At 47.7% G+C, this 18,147-nt stretch overlaps 1 protein-coding gene across 3 annotated transcripts in view; it reads right to left on the bottom strand.

The window, feature by feature from the left end:
• NINJ2 (ninjurin 2) overlaps positions 1 to 18,147 on the bottom strand; it is a 42,613-nt gene that overhangs the window by 4,207 nt on the left and 20,259 nt on the right. Inside the window, exon 2 of one of the 3 annotated variants that reach the window (XM_015628773.2) lies at positions 5,472 to 5,558. The exons of the other annotated variants lie outside the window; for them this stretch is intronic. The gene's annotated coding sequence lies outside the window, so the exon portion shown is untranslated. The remainder of the gene's footprint in view (positions 1 to 5,471; positions 5,559 to 18,147) is intronic. 3 annotated transcript variants of the gene reach the window in all.

The following is an 18,147-nucleotide window of genomic DNA, read 5'->3' as shown; positions in this document are numbered from 1 at the left end:
AGGAGCTCAGCAAGGTTAAAAAATAATGGGTATTTTTGTGAAAAACAAGCTTGTCCAGAGTTACAATGACAGAGATTATCCAAAAGCCAGGGATTTTGCAAGGAATATTAAATTCTCTTCCTTCAGGACAAGGATAAGACTCAAATTTACAGGGGATTAGAGACAGATCTTCTCTTTGGGCTGGGTGTTGTGTTTCATAACATTACCAGTGGTCTGGACCACAGCATGGGGTGCACCCTCTGTCTGCAGGGAGCACCCAGCTGGGTGGGACCTGCTGGGGGACAGAAAGGCTCTGCAGAGGGATCTGCAGGGGCTGCATCAAGGGACTGAGGCCTCTTGGTTGGACAAGGTGAAGAGCTGGGTCCTGGGTCACAGCAACTCCATGAAGCACTGCACACTTGGGGAAGAGAGGCTGGAAGGCTCCCTGCTGGGAAAAGGACCTGGAGAAAGCTTCAAAAGACATTCAGATGTGGTGCTTAGACACATGGATTAGTGGTGGCCTTGGCAGTATTAGATTAGTGACTGGCTTTGGTGATCCTAAAGGTCTTTTCCAACATAAACAATTCTATAATTCTATGACTGTCAGTGGCTGGGCTTTATTCCTCCTCTGAGTGATTTTTGCTGTCTTACACAAAATGCTAAAGCAGACAAAATAGGGGTTTGTTTCTGAAACCAAGGACAGCATTTCTTCAGAACATCAGGCACTGAAATGCAATGAGACAAGGGGTGGGATCCATCACATTTAACCCCAATTAGTCATTCAGGCAGGTTTTTTTGGCAGTGGAAAGAAACAGCTGGTTACAAAAGCCAAAACATCTGGCTGCCCTTAACCTAATGGCAAGGTGTAGGTACTTGGGCTGCTTTTGGCCATCCATTGTTAAGTGAGTTCACCTGTTGCTCTCTTGACCCAAGTGATTAAAAAACACACACAAAGCAAAAAACAAAACCAAACATTACAGTGGCAGTGGCAGAATCGAGGCACCTTGAGGAAAGGAGGCAGCAAAAGGTCATGGGAACATGTCCTCATGTCCTGAGAACACATTTTAAAAACCTGTCTTGAGGGGCTGCTCCCCTGAGATGGCTTCAGAACATGTGCTCCTGCTGAAACAGAGAGGAGCCGCTACCAAAGGGTGCAGGGCTGGCAATTTGAGCCCTCTCGTTGCTGTTTCCCCCATTCCTGAGGGATCAGCCCCTCCTTGCAGCACCACAAGGCTGAGCATTGATGGTTTGTGGCTGTGTAAGGATGAGTTAAGGCCTGAGAACAAGGGCACTGTACAAACAGGGCAGAGCTGCTGTTACGTGAGTGACTGGTACCAGGAGCCTGAGGCATCTGTTTCTGGCTGCTTGAGGGGAGAAAAAGAAAGCAAGGAGCTCTGGTAGAATGAATTCTGGTAGAATTCCTTCTTTTGAGCTTGTGTTCCTCTACCTGGAGGGTGAAATGGGGCAGAGCTGCAATGTCCTGAGCTCTGTGTCCCAGCTGATCAGGCAGAGAAAACAAACAGCTCTGAGGTGGACTCGTCTCAGATGGAGGAGTGTGATGGCATGTTCCCATCTGGGACATGGGAACACAGGCAGCTCCTGCTGTCCTCTGCAGAGCAACTGGATGGGGAAACCTGCACAACTGAAAAGCTGTGACTCCAGATTCAGAGTTCTGCCAGTCCAGGCAGATCCAGAAGGATCTCTGAAAGGATAAGGGATGACAGAAGTTGGACACTAAACTTGAATCTGGATGGCTTAAGGTTTGTGATGGGCAGCCCCCAAACACCCACCCCATTACAGCCTCCTCTCAGGCAGCTGTAGGGAGCAATAAGGTCCCTCCTGAGCCTCCTCCTGTCCAGGCTGAACACCCCCAGCTCCCTCAGCCACTCCTCATCACCTTGGTGCTCCAGCCCCTTCACCAGTTCCGTGGCTCCTCGTGATGCAGGAAAAGTCACAGATGGATTTGGCCCTCAGTGGTCAGTCTAGTCCAGCAGCTGGGAATGGGAGCCTGATGTTTCCAATAAGGAGAGGCTCAAACAAACCAGGAGCCTTCAGAGACTTTGGATTCAGACTTCAGGCATTTGGGTCGATGCTGAAGGATGGCTTTGCTTGGGGTGCTGCTGCTGTCACAGTGAACTGCTGTTTGTGGGGTGCTGTGACACTCCTTGAGCTGCCAGAATGCACACAGAGCTTTCCAAAGACCATTGCTGCTTTTGCTTTCTTTAAAGCTCAGGCCTGTAAACTCCTGCAGCTCAGGAGCTGGTTCACAAGCATCTTGGGTTTCCCTGTAGGAGGATTGCCCAGACAGCTGTGGGAGGTTATGTGGTATCACTGAGGAGATGAAATGATTCCCTTTGGCAAACAGAGCCCTAAGTGGAGTCACAGAACATACCTGAAGGCTCTCCTAAAAGTGCTTTATGCCATCAGGCTAGAGCTGGTGACTTTCCAGTCACTTTGAAAGGATTGTCCTTAGGGAAGTGGAGATCATTGCCTTTTCTTCTCTGTAATGTGTCAAGGAGCTGGATCTGGCAGCCAGACCCCAAGCCCATCTTGAGAGCATTGCTGCAGAGCCAGCACATGTGCTGGACACAGCCCTTTCCCAAGGGGGCTCTACACCACTGCCCCTTGCTGAGAGTAGGGAAATGAGAGCATTAATTGAGTGGAACTGAGCAGCTCCACCCCTGCCATCCACCAGCGCTGGGTGAGCTCCTGTTGGAGCAGCTCCCCTGTGTCCTGTGTCTGGATGTTTCCTCTATCCCTGTGACACAGCCTCTCTCCCTGCAAGGACCCTGCTGCCTTCAGTCTGACCCCAGGCAAATCCCTTTTTCTCTTGTGTTAAGCTGGCACAGTGACACAGATCCCCTCAGGGGCTGAGCGAGGCACCCACCTATGTGTTCTACATCAGAGGCTTCATCCTCACTCAGAACTGTGCACAGGTATGTAACTCCCACTTCTATTTTTATTCTATTTTTCATTTTAATTTTTAATATGGAAAGAAGGATCAATATCACTGCAAAAAAGCCAGAATGGATTTTTATTTTAATTTCTTTTTCAACTTATCCTCTGGTTTTGCTGTAAGGAGCTCTCAGGTCCCCGGGCCTGTGAAACCAGGCCCCGGTACCAGAGTGTATGCTGAGCTCCACAGCTCCCTGAAACTACCTGAGAAATTTCCACTAAAATTAGTTTTCAAGAGAAATTCTTAGGGCTTTTCATGCATTTATTTTTACAAGAAATAGCTACTCTCTTCTGTAAACTTTTGGAGGAGCTTCATCTAAATATTTCTTTCAAAGCCGGCGGATTTGGGGTCAAAGGGAAGCACAAACCTCTTCTGAATTTTCTTGGACAATTTCTACAAAACCTGCAGTTTACTTGTCACATTTTTCAGATTAGGGGAAAAAGCATTAGAGAGCAGATCTAATTGCAAATCTCTGTGTACTTTGTGTGTTTTGTGACCCTGTCCCCAGAGGAGAGCAGCCTGAAAGAGGCAGTGGAACAGCACGAGGCTCCCAAGAATGAGAATGATGATGTTTATGGGAGCTGTCTGTCAGAGGGAGATGTCTGAGCAGGAACTGTATTATTGGCCATTCCTTCCAAGGGAAATGCTGGAGGATGCCAAAGAAAACAGACACAAATGTAGGCCAGGCACTCGGAGACAGCCACCACGGGGATCCCAGCCCTGAGCAGCCACACACAGCATCAGGCACGGGGAAACCCAGGGAACATTTCCCCAGCTTTGGAAAGGCTTTGTAAGCACTGATGGAGGCAAAATCTCACTGCAGTCACCTTCATCTTGCAGGGCAGCAGAGGAGCACGGTCCCCTTTCCTGGCAGAAAGCAAGGGGTTAAAGGCTGGTCCCCAGTCAGTGCTCCTGCTTCTGAGGGCACAGTTATTGACTTCTCTCCCTCGGCAGGGAAACTCACTCCCTGCAGCTCTGACCACTTCACCTGGGATGAAGGGAGGGAACGTTGCCCTTTTTAGTGTCCATGGCCGGGCACAGAGCGCAGCAGCAGCGGGAGGAGCGGTGGTGGCCAGCCCTGCTCACCTGGCACTGCCAGCTCTGTGTGCCAGCTCTTGGCTGAGGGAGCAGCTCTGTGCAGGGAGTGCAGGAGAGGGGACACCCGAGGAGCACTTTACCCAATACCCCAATACTGACTGCATTGGGAACTTGGAGAGGAAAAGGCTGTTTTTCTCCAGTTTGGCACAACAGCAAGTGGCTGCTTTCCATGAACAGAAGTAATAGCAAACCTCGTGGTGGATGCTGCAGGTGGAAGGAAAACTGAGTGCTCAGGGCCAGTCCCCCCTCCTCAGCCTCTGTGGAGGCTCTTGGCTAGTCCAGTTGTGCTTAGGGATTTTTCCTTGTAATATGGCCATCTGTTGTGCTCACCAGGGCTCCTGTTCAGAGCCAAGTGTTTGCTGCCTTCAGTTCATCATATTGCAAAAATCCCAGATAATCAATCAGAGGTGCTTTCCCAGTACCTCTCCCCACGTATCAGGGACTGGTCCTGATGGAGATCTGTCTCTGAGGTGTCCCTACACCTCTGTGACAGGTCACTGCTGAGTTTAACAGAGAACCCACTGACACCAGCTGTTCGGATGAGAGTTCTCCAGCCAAAAAGTGACTTCCAGGAGCGACTGGGAGCCAGTGCCTCCTCAGGAGTGGAAGCCTGGGCAAGCAGCAGGCACAGATTCTGTGGGTTTGACAAGAACTGTTCGTGTTCTGTAGTCTGCCACCCTTGGCCTTTCCCTTTGCTCTCTCTGCCTCCCGTGTTTCGTCTCGTAGGTGCGAGCAAACTGCTGAGGTCTGTCGGGCACAGATGTCACCGGCAGTGCAGCCTTCAGCATCCTCGTCCTTGAGCCAAGGGGTGTCAGAGGAGGGCCCCTCTGTCTCTGGAGGATGGAGGTGCCGCTGGCTGAGCCCTGTTCCCGGCTGGAGGGAAAACTGCAGCGCCCTGCGCTGTCCCTCCAGCTGCGGCACGGAGCGGGATGCGGAGCGCCTGGGGCGGCGGGGCTGGGGGGCTGGAGGGGCTGGGGGGGCTGGAGAGACTGGGAGTGTTGGGAAGGCTGGAGAGGCTGGGAAGGCTGGGAAGGCTGGCGGTGATGGCAGGGCATCGGGAGGATCGGGGGAGCGCAGCCCCGGCCGCCTGCGGGAGCGCATCCCCGCCGGTGCTGCTGGTGATCCCTGCCCTGCCCTGCCCTGCCCTGCTCTCCTCCCCTCCTGCACCTCCCCTGTCCCTCTCTGCCCGTCTGCAGCTCCAGGGCTCCTCCTCCCCTCCTCCTTTTCTCCTTTCTCGCCCTGTGCCCTCTGCCCCGTGTGTCCTTCTCGCCCTCTCCTGCTATCCAGCTCCTCTGCTCCTTCCCTGGCTGCCGTCTCCTGCTCCCCTCTCCCCCTCGGGCACTCCCTGCTGCTGCCTGCCAGCTTTCTCCAGCTTCACTCAAGGGTTCCCGAACCTCAGGGCAACATAAATTATGTATCGCTCAAATAAGTGTCTCACCAAAGCTGTATGGAGCTCCCTCGTTAAGTGGATTTATGACACGGAATTGGAGGGATCCAGGAATCGACTGGCAGGCTGCAGTCTGAGCTGGAACACAAGATCATTTTTCTTTTCCAGGTAGCTGAGGATGAGGAGGGAAGGCTGGAGGCAGTGCTGGAGGAGCCTCCCTGCATGGGTTGGGGCAGTTTGGGGCTCAGGAGCTGCTGGGCACCAGCAATTACAAAGTGCTGATGCATAATCTCTGATTGTTGAGCAGAAGCAATCGGGTGTGTATGGGGGGCGGGGGGGGGACAGCTCTTTGAATATATGGAATTGGGAGTGCACTCAAAAGGATTAGTGGGAACAATTATTTCCAAAGTCAGGATATAGAAGCTGGAGCCTATTCAAGTCACCAGTGTTTTATCCCAGTGTTTTGGGGGACAAAAAAAAAAGGAGGGTGGGGGAAGAGTAAAAAGAAAAGGGGCAGGGGAAGACTAAAAACAGCTTTAGAAGAAAAAATTCAAAGTAGGTTAGCAGAGAGAATGAGTTTATAAAAAATGGAAGAGCAGCCGGGAGGCACAACAGTAACTACTGCATTGTGCTTACAAAGCTAAACACGTTAAGATGAATAAATCCCCAAGCTGGATGGCTTATGGCCCAAAATATTAAGAAAAGCTGGGTCTGATCGCAGGCTGCTGCCAGATCCAAAGAGCAAATGTGTTCGTATAAATCATTTTAATACAAAACATTCATAAAGCAAGGTCCTAAAACTGGACTCCTTCCAAGCCTAAGCGTGTTTGTATCCAGTGTTGAGGGGTCAGGTTGATTTCTAAAACTGAGAGAACATAGAAACAGCTGTACTGGATCAGGCCAGAGGTCCAGCTCCCCTCCGACTGTGGTTTGCAGCAGATGTTTGAGGAGGGGAAGAGAAAAAATCTTAGAATGGGAGAAGCATATAGCAATGGTCCCTTGTGACCCACAACCCTGTATTTAGAACTGCCCCGGCCCTGGCCTGATGTTGCTTTTCATGTGAGGTAGCCCAGGGTTCATTTGTCATTTGCCATGTGGCTCAGGACATCCTGGCTGCCCTCCCTGCATTTCAGATTTCCCAGTCTGTGAGTTCACAGGAATGCTCATAGGGGTGATGTGTAGGGGACAGAGGGATGGGTGAGCTCTCCTGCAGAAGCTCAGTGTGTTCCTGTGCTGTGAACACAATCCACCTGCACTCCATTTGCCAGGCAGGGGAGCCCTGAAGCTGATGAAACCAGGCAGGAATTCCCATTCCCAGGGTGCTCTACCTCTTGCAGCAATTCCCAGATAAACCTGGCTCCAAGGCACCGGAGCTCAGGTTCATCTGCACATTTTGAGCTTTACAAGCCCCTGGCCACCCTTGGAGTGCTCTCCACGGAAAGGAAGCTGTGTGAATCCAGCTGGAAAGAGGGGAGAGCATGGCTGAGGGTTTTGGCACTGCATCCATGAGCAGTGGCACTCAGGGCTTCTGCTCTGTCACATGCACGTGCCACACAGTGCTGGCCACGGGGACCTGGCACAGAGAGCTGCATCAGCTCCTTCCTGGGCATTCCCTGAAGGGGACCAAGGCACAGCTCAGCTGGGCAAGGCAGCTCTTCAGCTCTTGTAAGTGGTGGGTCTGAAAGGGTCTGCCAGTCTGCTGGGAAACCTTCACAGGTCAGAGCCACAAAGCAATGGAAATCCTCAGTGAAATGCCTTAAAGGCCTCCAGGGGATCCCTTCTAAGCAGCTGAGGTTGAGCTTTTGTCCCTGTGAGCCTGTAACAGGTGGCCAGTGCACGGCTCTCTGCTCCTGGCACCTCTCAGGAAGAACGGCCACTGCAGTCCGTGTCGAGAAGGAGTTACTGCAGAGGCAGGGGATGTGTCCCACAGGGAGGGGATGCTTCTGTTCTCAGAATCAGGTGGCACCAGACACCTCAGCACACCATGGGTGTCCTGTTAGGACGGGCACAGACTTGCTTAAGAGCACACAGGCAGCCTGCAACAGAAGCAACCCAGATTCTGACAGATGCAGCATTACCTCCCTTCCTTCAGCCTGCAGCTTGCTGAGCCCCTGCTCACTGCTGGAACCAAAGGAATCCCCCACTCCTCCCCTTCCTCCCCAGTTCTTTCATTGCTACACTCATGTCTTTTGTCTGGGGGCACACAGACATTGTTTTGGGGATGTTCAGGTTCCTCTGCAGTCTTGCTGCTGTTCACTGAAGCTATGTCACTCTGAACCAACAGGAAAATCCAGATGGGGTTTTGTGCCAGAACCTGTATTTTTGGCCATAGGAGACAGAAACCTGAAGCAGACAAAGCTTTGAGATGGAATTACCTCACATCAAAAGGCTCACATGAAAAAAGAAAAAGGTTTCTAGTTTGTAAAACTGGAGATGTGAGAATGGACTATTAAGCTAAAAAAGAAGGGGATTATTCAATTAGATAAATGGTTGGATGAGGCATATTAACTGTTAACTGAGTCACCAAGGGAGCCCTTCTTACGTTCAGAGCAAAGGAAAGATGCAACACAACACACACCCAAACCCCTGGACACAGAAGGAAAATCTGAAATGAGCAGATCCAGTGCTGTGCTGCTTTATAGGAGTTTAATAATTGGAAAGCTGGGCCAAGGCCCTGCCTTAGGATACAGGAAAGCTCTTGGGGGAGGTTTAAGGTGGTTATAGAATGATAGAGTGGAAGGTTTGCCTTGGTAATTAAAAATATTAAGTTTGGCTTCCCATTTTCTTCCTGGAGTCCTTTCAAGGGTGGGGTCATTCTGTTGTTTGGGTTTAGAGCTTGCTATATTGACAGAAGGATTCATAGGATGAGATTGTTTCTGCTTTTGCTTCCCATCCTCCAGTGCAGCTTGATGGTGCTGTAGGAGTTAGGCATGCTAAGTTCAGGGCAGTTCAGATTTAATGGGTTATAAAAATGGCCAGTGGAATAGCAGAACTTTGAACATAAATTGTGAATTACTGTTGGGCAGAGATCAGAAGTGAAACAGCTGGTGGGCAGCAATATCTCCCTCTTTGGAAAATGGTACTGGGACTTCCACTGAGTTCAATGGAAGTTAAACAATTAAAACTTTGTCCATCTTAGCCTAAGTTCACAGGGCTAAATTAAATTATACTCCAAAAGTGTGGCCCTGAAAGCATTGCCCTTAAGAAACTTCCTTATCCTGTGCCTCTGCTAATATACTGACAATCTTTTTCCAGTGGATTATGAATTTGGTTATAAGTATGTTAAAAAAGGGTTTTGTGCCTTCTAGACAGGCATTCTAGGTTAGGAGGTATTGCAAAAGTGCACTGAGTAATTTGGAAACTTCTCTGAGCAGGGATTGAAGGGCAAAGAGTTCAGAAATCAGAATTCTTTGGTCTTCAAAGATGCTAATGTAACTCATTTAAGATAATGCTGGAAGTATCCATACTGTAAAAGAAACCGTAGAGCTCTCTCTCTGGTTTTTCTTCTTTTAATGATCTATTAAATTTTATTTTTGTTTTAATGTTATGCTTTTGTGTTGCATTTCAGATAATACACAAGACCCTGGACTAAGCTGTGACTGGAAGGTAACAGTGAATAATGTTTACAAGAGAGCTTGGGAGGGGAACTGTAAAAAGAGCTGCTTCAGAGGTTTGTCATGCAAGTAAAAACTGCCCCTTATTAAATGTGAGATATTTTTTAATGGTTGTTGCAGCCCTATATTGTGTTCTCCTGAATATTGGATACAAACCACATGACACGCATTCCTCCCATAAAATTTCTCCTCGGTTAAAGCTGTTTCTCCTGCTTTAACACTACATGTCCTGAATGTCAATTTTAGCCCCCTGAAGTCTTCAATTTTTCTTCCCTGCAGTGCAGGAAGGACACTGCAGTAGGGCTTGGAGAGCTTTTATGTTTTGGGCTCAGAGTCTCACGCAGCTGATGCTGTGGCTGCTCAGTTTTGTGTAAAAGGAGTATTAAAGATTAGATTAGAGAGTGGTTTAGAAATAAAATTGGCCTTAACCTAAACTCTGTGCAACCTCACTTGCTGATAGCACAGAGAATGCAAGCAAGCATAAACTTCATTCTCAGTTGTTTAAACATTTCAGCTTTTGAAGCAATGATTTAGGGCAATTGTGCTGTGAAAGAAGTGTTCCTGTATAGCCTTAAATGGTGAAGGTCTGCTCGTCCCAGATGTGGCAGGAAAATGAGATGCACCCCATCACTTTCTAGCCCAGGTCACAGAAGACAGGAAGGCTTTTAGGGCAGCACATCTCAGGATCAGCCAGGTTAAGTGAGCTGGGAAACGGGGCTGGATGCTTCCAGCAGTGTGGAGCCCTTCCCAGATTCCGAGTAGGAAGGAGTTGGGAAGCGTTCCTGTGTCCCTGGGGAGGCTCCTGGGGCTGGGGAAGCTGTGCAGACAGCAGATGTGTGGGGAGGAAGGTGGGCTGGATCCTGCTCCTGCCTGCCCAGGGGAGCCAGGGTGTGTGGGGTGGGCTCGTCCCTGGGCACAGCAGCAGGACACTTGGCTGCTCTTACCCATCCAGCATAAAGCAAAAACTGGTTTATAAATGTCCCACTTCCAAATGAACAGTGCTCTCTCCAAACCACTGAAGGTGGATCCCTTCGATGAGCCCGACAGGGCTGGAACCTCTGGTGCAGCCAGAGGAAACTTCTCGGCCACAATGCCTTGCTCAGGCAGCAGTGCAGGGAAATGCTGAGAAATCAGGATTAGCCTGAAATATCATTATCAGAAATAGCCTGAAAAGAAATTTTCTGTGAGAAATCAGCCTGTCTGAGGCCTCACCAGCCACTTGGGAGGAGGAGGAGGATGGAAATGAGCTCGGAGCTGCTGACACTTGTGGAGTGTCGCAGGAGGCGCTTGGCATCGGGGAAGCCAAAGCAGCATTTAGGCAAACAGCTTTAATTTTCTTTAATTGGGATGGGCTTTTGCCTGCAGTGCCCTTGGGGCAGGAGCTGCCTGAGGCTTGCCTGGCTCTGTGGCCAGCTGGGCTCCTCCTGGGGGCTGTGGGCAAGGAGGAGCCCCTGCAGCTGGAGCTCAGGGGACAGCCCTGGGCTGAGGCTGCCTGGCCAAGGGTGATTAATAACTCCTATTGCCTTTGGATTTGGCAAGCTTCCAGCATTTGCGTGGGTTTGAGGCAATCTTAATTAATTAATTAATTGATCTAAGTTAAGATTAATTTAATTAGACTGTGACAGCAAATTGAGAGAGTCGGAGCCCGGTTCAGCTGAAGCTGTGCTTGCTTTGACAACCAAAACAATGCCTTTGAATCAATCCTTGAATTAATCCAAGCAAAGAGTTTCCCTGTTCAGCATCCTGCTGATATAACAGAAATAACAGAATTATTGAAGACAATAACAGAATTGTCTTCAGAAGGAAGAAAGCATTGTACACCAGTACATTGGAGGGGAAGAAAACCCCCCAAAAAACCTAAAAACCACATGCACACACCCCCTGAGATAAGGTAAATGCAGAACTACACTTGGTTATTGGACACACCTGCTTGTTGTGAGATCAGTTAGTGATGCCTGAGATTACAGCAGCAGCTACTGATGCCCAAACAGAATGAAATTATTGCTGCTGACAAGGCAAGAGAGCTCAGATGGACATCCAGACCCGTCACATCACTCAGATGTGTCACATCTTCATGTGGAAAGAGAGACAAAACATTCAAAGCAAAGAATTCAGGAGTGGTCATTGTCTCTCACTGCTCTGTCAGCTCCACTCCAGCTGCTGATATGGCACCTGCACTTTTGAATTTGTATTCTCTTATCACTGACGCACTGCAGGGTTTGGCAGGTGATTCATGTACCCTGACTCACAATCCATCCTGGCTGAAGTCTGCAGGAAAAGCTGTTATCTCTGGTGGCATGTACATGTGAAAAAAAACACAGCCCCTGACCAGATTCTCTCCTAGCAGAAGTTTTCCTTGCTGTGGCCTACAGACTTCAGCCTGGGGAGTTGGAATGGAGATTTTGTTCTGGCAATTTATGCCCCATCCTATCACTTCTCTCCATGTGGCTTCTACAGGTTATGGATTAACTAAAAAATCATCCAGTGACCCCTTGCTCCTTCCTGCTTCCAGTACAACTTGGTATAGCAAGACATCAGTTTTAATAAATACCTAAAAAACCACATGAACTGGGTTTTTTGGGGGGGCAGGGGGGGAAGCATATCCAGGGCAGAAAATCCCAGCACTTCTCCCCTTTCAAACAGGTTTTTTGATGGAAGAACCACGCAGTGCCAGCACAGTTGATGGCTTTGAAATGCCAGCAGGAGCTGTGCTGGAGCATCCTCTGTACTTAGACACCTGAGCAAGAGCCACAGACCTCTCTGAAGGGACAGGACATGTATCAAAAGCTCTATTTCTGGAGCTTACATCCTTCATGCCAGGAGATTGTCACAGAATTGGCACTGCTGTCCTGCTCTAACCCTTGAGCTGCTGCAGGATTTATCCTTGGAGGCTCAGGGCCCAGCCAGGCTCCACTGGCATTAATGGAAGATGTAATTGATTTTGTGGTGGAGTAAAAAGATGCATCCCACAGCCACGTGAGTAGGAAAGGTCTGTTCCCTTGACAAGGAAGGAATCTGATGCCTACAGTCTTGGAGCACCTCGGCATCAGCAGCCCCTGTCCCAAGGCCAGCTCACGCTGCCATTGTGCATGTTTACCTCCACAGCACCAACAAAAAAGAGGTGCATTTATTGGCAGGGTAAACAGGTCCACTTCTCTGCCCAGAAACCAGTTTGGTTAGTCAGCTGGGTGTTGACAGGAGAGGGAAGGAAATCATTACGAGAGACTGCGTCGTAGGCACGATAATGAGCCATGTGGTTGGTACCAAACAATAGAGGCTTGTGTGGAGCCCAGGGAATGCAGAGATAATTTTACCTCTCCAAACAGGAGGGCATCAAGCTGTGCTTCTCTGCCTGGGAAGTAGGTCAAGAGGAAGTGCACTTTCAATTCATATTCATCTCATAATTATTTCACGTACTCAAGAGCAGCGTTTCTGTCGAGGGGAGGCTGCCTCTGTGGCCACTCTCATGGAAGAGCAATCCTCCCCTCAGAGCATATTTGGAGCTTTCAGCAGCAGCATCCACCAGCACAGCCCTGCTGGTGAGCTGTCCGTGCTCCTGTGCCCGTCTGACCATGCCTGGCCTGGCACCCAGTGCTGGGTGCACGGTGCTGGGTACACGGTGCTGGGTACACGGTGCTGGGTGCACGGTGCCCAAGCCCAGGGGACTTCACAGCCCTGGGGAGCCTGCTGGGGATGGCAGTCATTGCTGTCACTGCTGTCACTGCTGTCACTGCTCCTGAAGAGAGCAGCCACCCCTGGTGTCACCCTCTGCTCACAGCTCAGCCAAGAGTGGAGACAGCTGAACTTCCCCGGGCCCATCTCAATAAAGTGATCAACTGATGGTGTCTCCAAAACCTCGCTGAGCAACCTGCTGCAACATCTGGCCACCGTCAGAGAGAGCTGCTCTGTCCTCAGAGGTCTCAGAGGGTGTTTAGAGATGGATGCCAAGGGTTAAGCAAGGATGAGTCTGCACCAGCCTGGGCAGAGAAGGAGTGCTCTGCAGTCAGCCACAGCACCTGCTCCTGCCTTTCTGCCTTGTAAGGACCAGCACCTACACCTTGCACAGATATATCTACATCTCCTGTCTCTAGGTTTGCATTTCTGAAGCAGAAGACAGTCTTTCCCACAGAAAAAGTCAAATAGTTGAGTTCAAAGTAAATTTCCCTGTGATTTGAAGGAATGTGTACAGGAACACTGAGTAGAAGAAGAAACAAACCAGCTTAGGGAATTATGACAATGTGACGACTCTAATTTAGCATTCAGCTGTAGAGAAGAGTAAACATGAGACTAAACACAGCCATTCCAATTTGACAAATCTTCTGTTGTTTGCTGAAAAACAATAGACATAGGATGGGAGATGCTGCTGTTAAAAAGCCCTTTTCTTTCAAGCTGCAGTGTATAATCTCCACACATGCCACTTACTAAGGTTTCCTTGGAAAAGTGACCTAATTTTTAAAAAAGAATTGCCAATAGCACAGAAAACCAAATCTGCTGCACCAATTTGTGTATGTTCCAGATCTCTTTCTGTAGTAAAATATTTAGTACCTAGTTCTATTCTCTGCCCCAGTTAAACCTTTTTTTTTTTTCTCCCATAAAATTGTCTTGGTTTCACCATAACTGAGAAATAGTTGCAGTATCATTTCATCGTCGTGTTTCCAAGATAGCTAAATTGAACTCCAGTGGGGATAGGACTATGTGGGTGTAATTTCAGTCTGGAAAGAGATTTAAAACTTTAAAATGAGCTAAGAAAGGAGGCTGGGGTTGATGGAAAACAATCAACTTTTTTATTCCTGCACTGGAATTACTTCTCCTGTTGCATTATACATGAAACACAAAACTCAGCCCTTGCATCAGTCATATGGGCTGAAGTAACAGGAGCACACCTGGGATGAAGAAGCCTTTTCCTGAGGTTGACAGTAGTCATTTTCCTCCTGACAGATCCATGTTTACTGCATACCCCAAACCCCTGAGTCCTTCTGCTGTGTTTCTAATTTTTCCTGGCTGCTAGCCATTTTTCCCTGGTTTGTACACTATTTTATTTCCCCACAAACAGCAGCATTAAAACCAGGTAAATAACTAAAACGGTGGAGTAAAGTTTCTATAATGTTTATGAGGAATACTGTTTTCCCAAAGATTCTCTTCCTCTTTTCCTCTTCCCTCATTCTATTGCAGACAACTTCACTTCAGGAGGAAAAAAAGGGGAAATAAACCAACCAAACAAAAAAATCCCCACCACCCAGAAAACAAAACCAGAAAAGATCTTTAGGCATTTTGCTTATGCAGAGCTGGATGTTTCTTTTGTTGCTGTGTGTTATCATACTGGCCCTCAAACAAACAAACAAACAAACAAACCCAAACAGAAACAAACCAAAATAAAATCTACCAAGGAGTAGCCTTTTGTTTCTACCCCATTTTTGCTTAATCAGTGCTCAGTTGTAATCAAGACTCTAATTTCATAATCATTAGCACTTTCAGTTCTGCCCAACTCCTGCATCATCACGTGCTCTTGTCCTTTGCTTCCTTACAATTCTCAAAGGAGGAGCAGCAAAGGCAGCTCCATCCATCTGTTCCCAGGTTTTTAGGGGACACATTTTCCATCTTTCACCAAGGTACTCCTAAAAACCTGGGATTCCAATGCTCTGCCCTAGAGTTTTCCCTCAGGACTCCCCAGTGCATCACAGCTGGACTAACAAACAGCACCTTGAATTATCACTGCTGATAATAAAGCACAAGCTTCTGGGAAGTTTAATAGCAATGGGTGGGTGAGTGCTTGGTATTTTGGTGCTTATTTAAACTTCTGGACTTCTTAATCTCATTTTCACAGTAGCCTCTCTTTTCTTTGGTGATAATGGCTAAAACATATTTCTAACAATTTTCAAACTGAGTAGAGCTGCTTAATTCCTAGAAAAGAGACTGCCTGTGCAAGCTTAGTAATTCCTGGTAATGACTCTGTAATTAGACTAAATGAGAACAGGACCTGAACCCCAGTCCAGCATATTCTGAAGAGACATTGAAAAGAATCTCATTTTTCTTGTTAGGATGTTAAATGAAGAACTTTCCATCTTTTACCTTGTCTAAGGAAAGATATAAGGTTTGCTTTCTAGTCTTTTTTCTGCATCTCTCTTCCTGTGTGTGACACTCCCCATGTCCTGCTCTGCAAAGCAACCAAGAAAATGATAAATGGATGTGTTTGGGAAGAGAAAATGGGATGGAAGCTGTGAGGTCTAGACAGGAAAGTGTGAAAGAAAACTGGAAATGATTCTAGGAAACTTTACTAGATGACTGAAAACCACAATTTCATAATCTTGAGCAAGGACATCTTTGGTTAGAGGCACCTCCCTATTAAGTGAGGAAGTAAAGGCAGCTATTAAAAATATATCAGATAAATGGGGAAGAGGAGAAGAAAAAGGAAGGAGGCAGCAATTATGTAAATTAGAGCCTGTGGAAATATAAAGAGGGGAAAGACTTGAAAGGGAGCAAAAGAAACCTTTACCTTGCAGCCTAAAGACAGTATGGGGTTTTAAAGAGTACCAGCAATAAAATAATTTCTAACAGTAGAAATTGTTACTGAACTGCTCACTTACTTAGCAGAAGATGGTGAAAGTCTTAATGATCCAGGGACAGCAGAAATACTCAGTAGTTCTCATTTGTGTTTAAAGAGAATTGGGATGAGGTAACCAAGCACCAAGGGAATGCAGAAACCCTTTCCAGCCCTCACAAATAGCTGTGGAAGATGAAAACCAGCAGCCAGAAAGAATGAGAAAATAAACCCCAGCACGCCTAAACAGCACCAGGGAGGCAAAAGAGCAGTGTGAGGTGCACAGCTTCCTCTTGCTAACTTTTAATAAGTCTTTTGAGTCTGGAGGAGAGTGACCAGAGAGAGGCAAAACAAGGTGACCTTGGTGACCCTGGCTCAGCTGCTCTGATAGCAGAGGGCAAACGAGGACAAAGCTTGATATGGGGTTCAACCAGCAGAGCAGCAAAGGGAATAGACAGGACTGTGCCCAATATAAAGTGAGCTTTGGCTTTCTGGGCATTACTTTTTGTTTCAGAAAACATCATTTGAAGGTATTGATTGTGTTCAGTGATACCCTGTTGGGTTTGTTGCCCTTTGCAGCCCTTGCTGAGCCCCAGGGCTGTGCTCTGGTGGCCACAGTTAGCTGGTGCTGAGGCTGGCTCTGGCACAGATGCTGAGTGCTAGAGCTGGAACCACCCAGACTGGGATTGACGTGCTGACTGAGGCTGAGGCACTGCAGGGTTTTTATCTGTGTCATTCTTGAGCCCAAAGCTGAACTAAGTGTGAGAAAGGACCCTTGCAGGCCTGGAGAACAGAACGTGTGAGAGGCAGCCTGTGACAGAGGGCACGAGGCTGCAAATGTGGCTGAGGGGCACGTGAGAGTGATGGCATTTAACAAAAACCTGTTTGGATTTATTTGTGGAGATGGGGAAGGCAGGAGGGGATCTGTGTGTCACAGAGTGAAAGCAGCCTCAGCTGAGCCAGAATGAACAGGTAACCTGGTTCTCATCAACGTGGCCCTGTGCCAGGTAATTCTGCCAGTTTGCATGGATATGGCATGAGATAACAAGGGTTACTCCAACCCCTGTTCATATCCAGCCTTTCCAATGATTTCTAGCTACAATACAAGTGAAATACAACTTAGGAGCGTTAAGAGCCATCCAAGTGGAAGGCAGTTTCAGAAATGGCTTTAAGGATCCTCATGGAAAGAGCACTGAACATGAGCTTGCTGTGGGACACAGCAGTTCTACACTGATGACAGGAGCAGAGCTGTGTTCCTGAGATTAATTTGTTTAACATCACAGTGACATGGGAAATCTGCTCACAGCTGAGAAAACCATAGAATCTGGAGAGTGCACAGAAAAGGAAAAGCCATACAAATCATGGAGATGCTATAAAATGCCTTGCAATGGGAAACTGAAAGAGATGCAGCTGTCCTGCTTAAAAGAGATATTAATTCTTTATTTAATTAGATTTAATTAGTATCAGGTACTAAACCAACTTTTAAATATTGCTGGAGAATTCATACCAACCCTCCTCTAACAGGAAGCTGAATTGGGGTTAAGTTTAAATTGAAAATGAGGACAGGGAGATAACTTGCCAAGAGAGGGGGTGAAATCTCCATCTCCTGAACTCTTTAAATCAAGATGTGACACCTTCATATGCTCCAGTCAAATACCAGTTACTGGATTTGCTACAGAAGCAGCCAAGTGGTGCAGCATCAGCCTTACTCAGAAGGCAACACTGAATAATTCAGTGATCCCCAAGGACTCCTGAGGATCTGTTTCTCTTCCTAAACTTTTGAAATGTATTGCTGTACACTGGTAAACTTGAGTCAGCTCTGCTGCTGATATAGCAGCAATTCTACTGATCCATTTCACTGCAGGTAAAGCTAGACTTAGTCAGTTCTTCAGTTTAATCGAGTAACAGATTGTCATCTCTGTCCAAACAGATCTGTTGCATCAGGATATTGATGCCAGAAAGTGTAAATTTAAGAGGTTCCAAAATCAAGGGTGTTTGTAAGGACCTTGCCATGTGATGATGACAAAGTGCATTTCTCTTAATACTAGATCTTTTTATTTTTTTTTAGAGAAGCTGTCTTTTCCCTGCAGTGACTTCTCTGCTTTTGCACAGCTTCCTGCCAGAGAACATTCTGAAATCTCTGCCATATATCTGCACCTTTTATTACTTTCCTCTCCATAAATAATCCAGCATGGCTTTAAAAGACAGTAAATTGTAGAGTTAAAGAGACAGTAAAGGCAGTTCCTCCTTCAGATCTGGTTGTGTCCTGACATCAGAAGTTTCTTTTGTTGGATGGATTCACCTAGCAACAATGAAATCCCAAAGGTGGAAATGGTGAGCAGGATTAGGAGGAACTTCCTTGGGTTCATGTCCCTGGGAAAGGCTGTGGAGCTGTAACACAAAAACACAGGGGCTGAGGCACAGCCACTGGGAGAGTCAGCCCTGAGCTTAAAGCACCCTCTGCTCTGCTCCTCTGCATGGCAGCCAGCTGAGACCTGCACCAGTGCTGCTGGGAGAGCCCACCTGGAGCCTGTCCTGTCCTGCATCCACCTGGAGTCTGTCCTGCATCCACCTG

Source organism: Parus major, chromosome 1A (genome assembly GCF_001522545.3).
Source record: "Parus major isolate Abel chromosome 1A, Parus_major1.1, whole genome shotgun sequence".
NCBI lineage: Eukaryota > Metazoa > Chordata > Aves > Passeriformes > Paridae > Parus > Parus major.
This window is presented reverse-complemented; position numbering and strand designations above follow the sequence as displayed.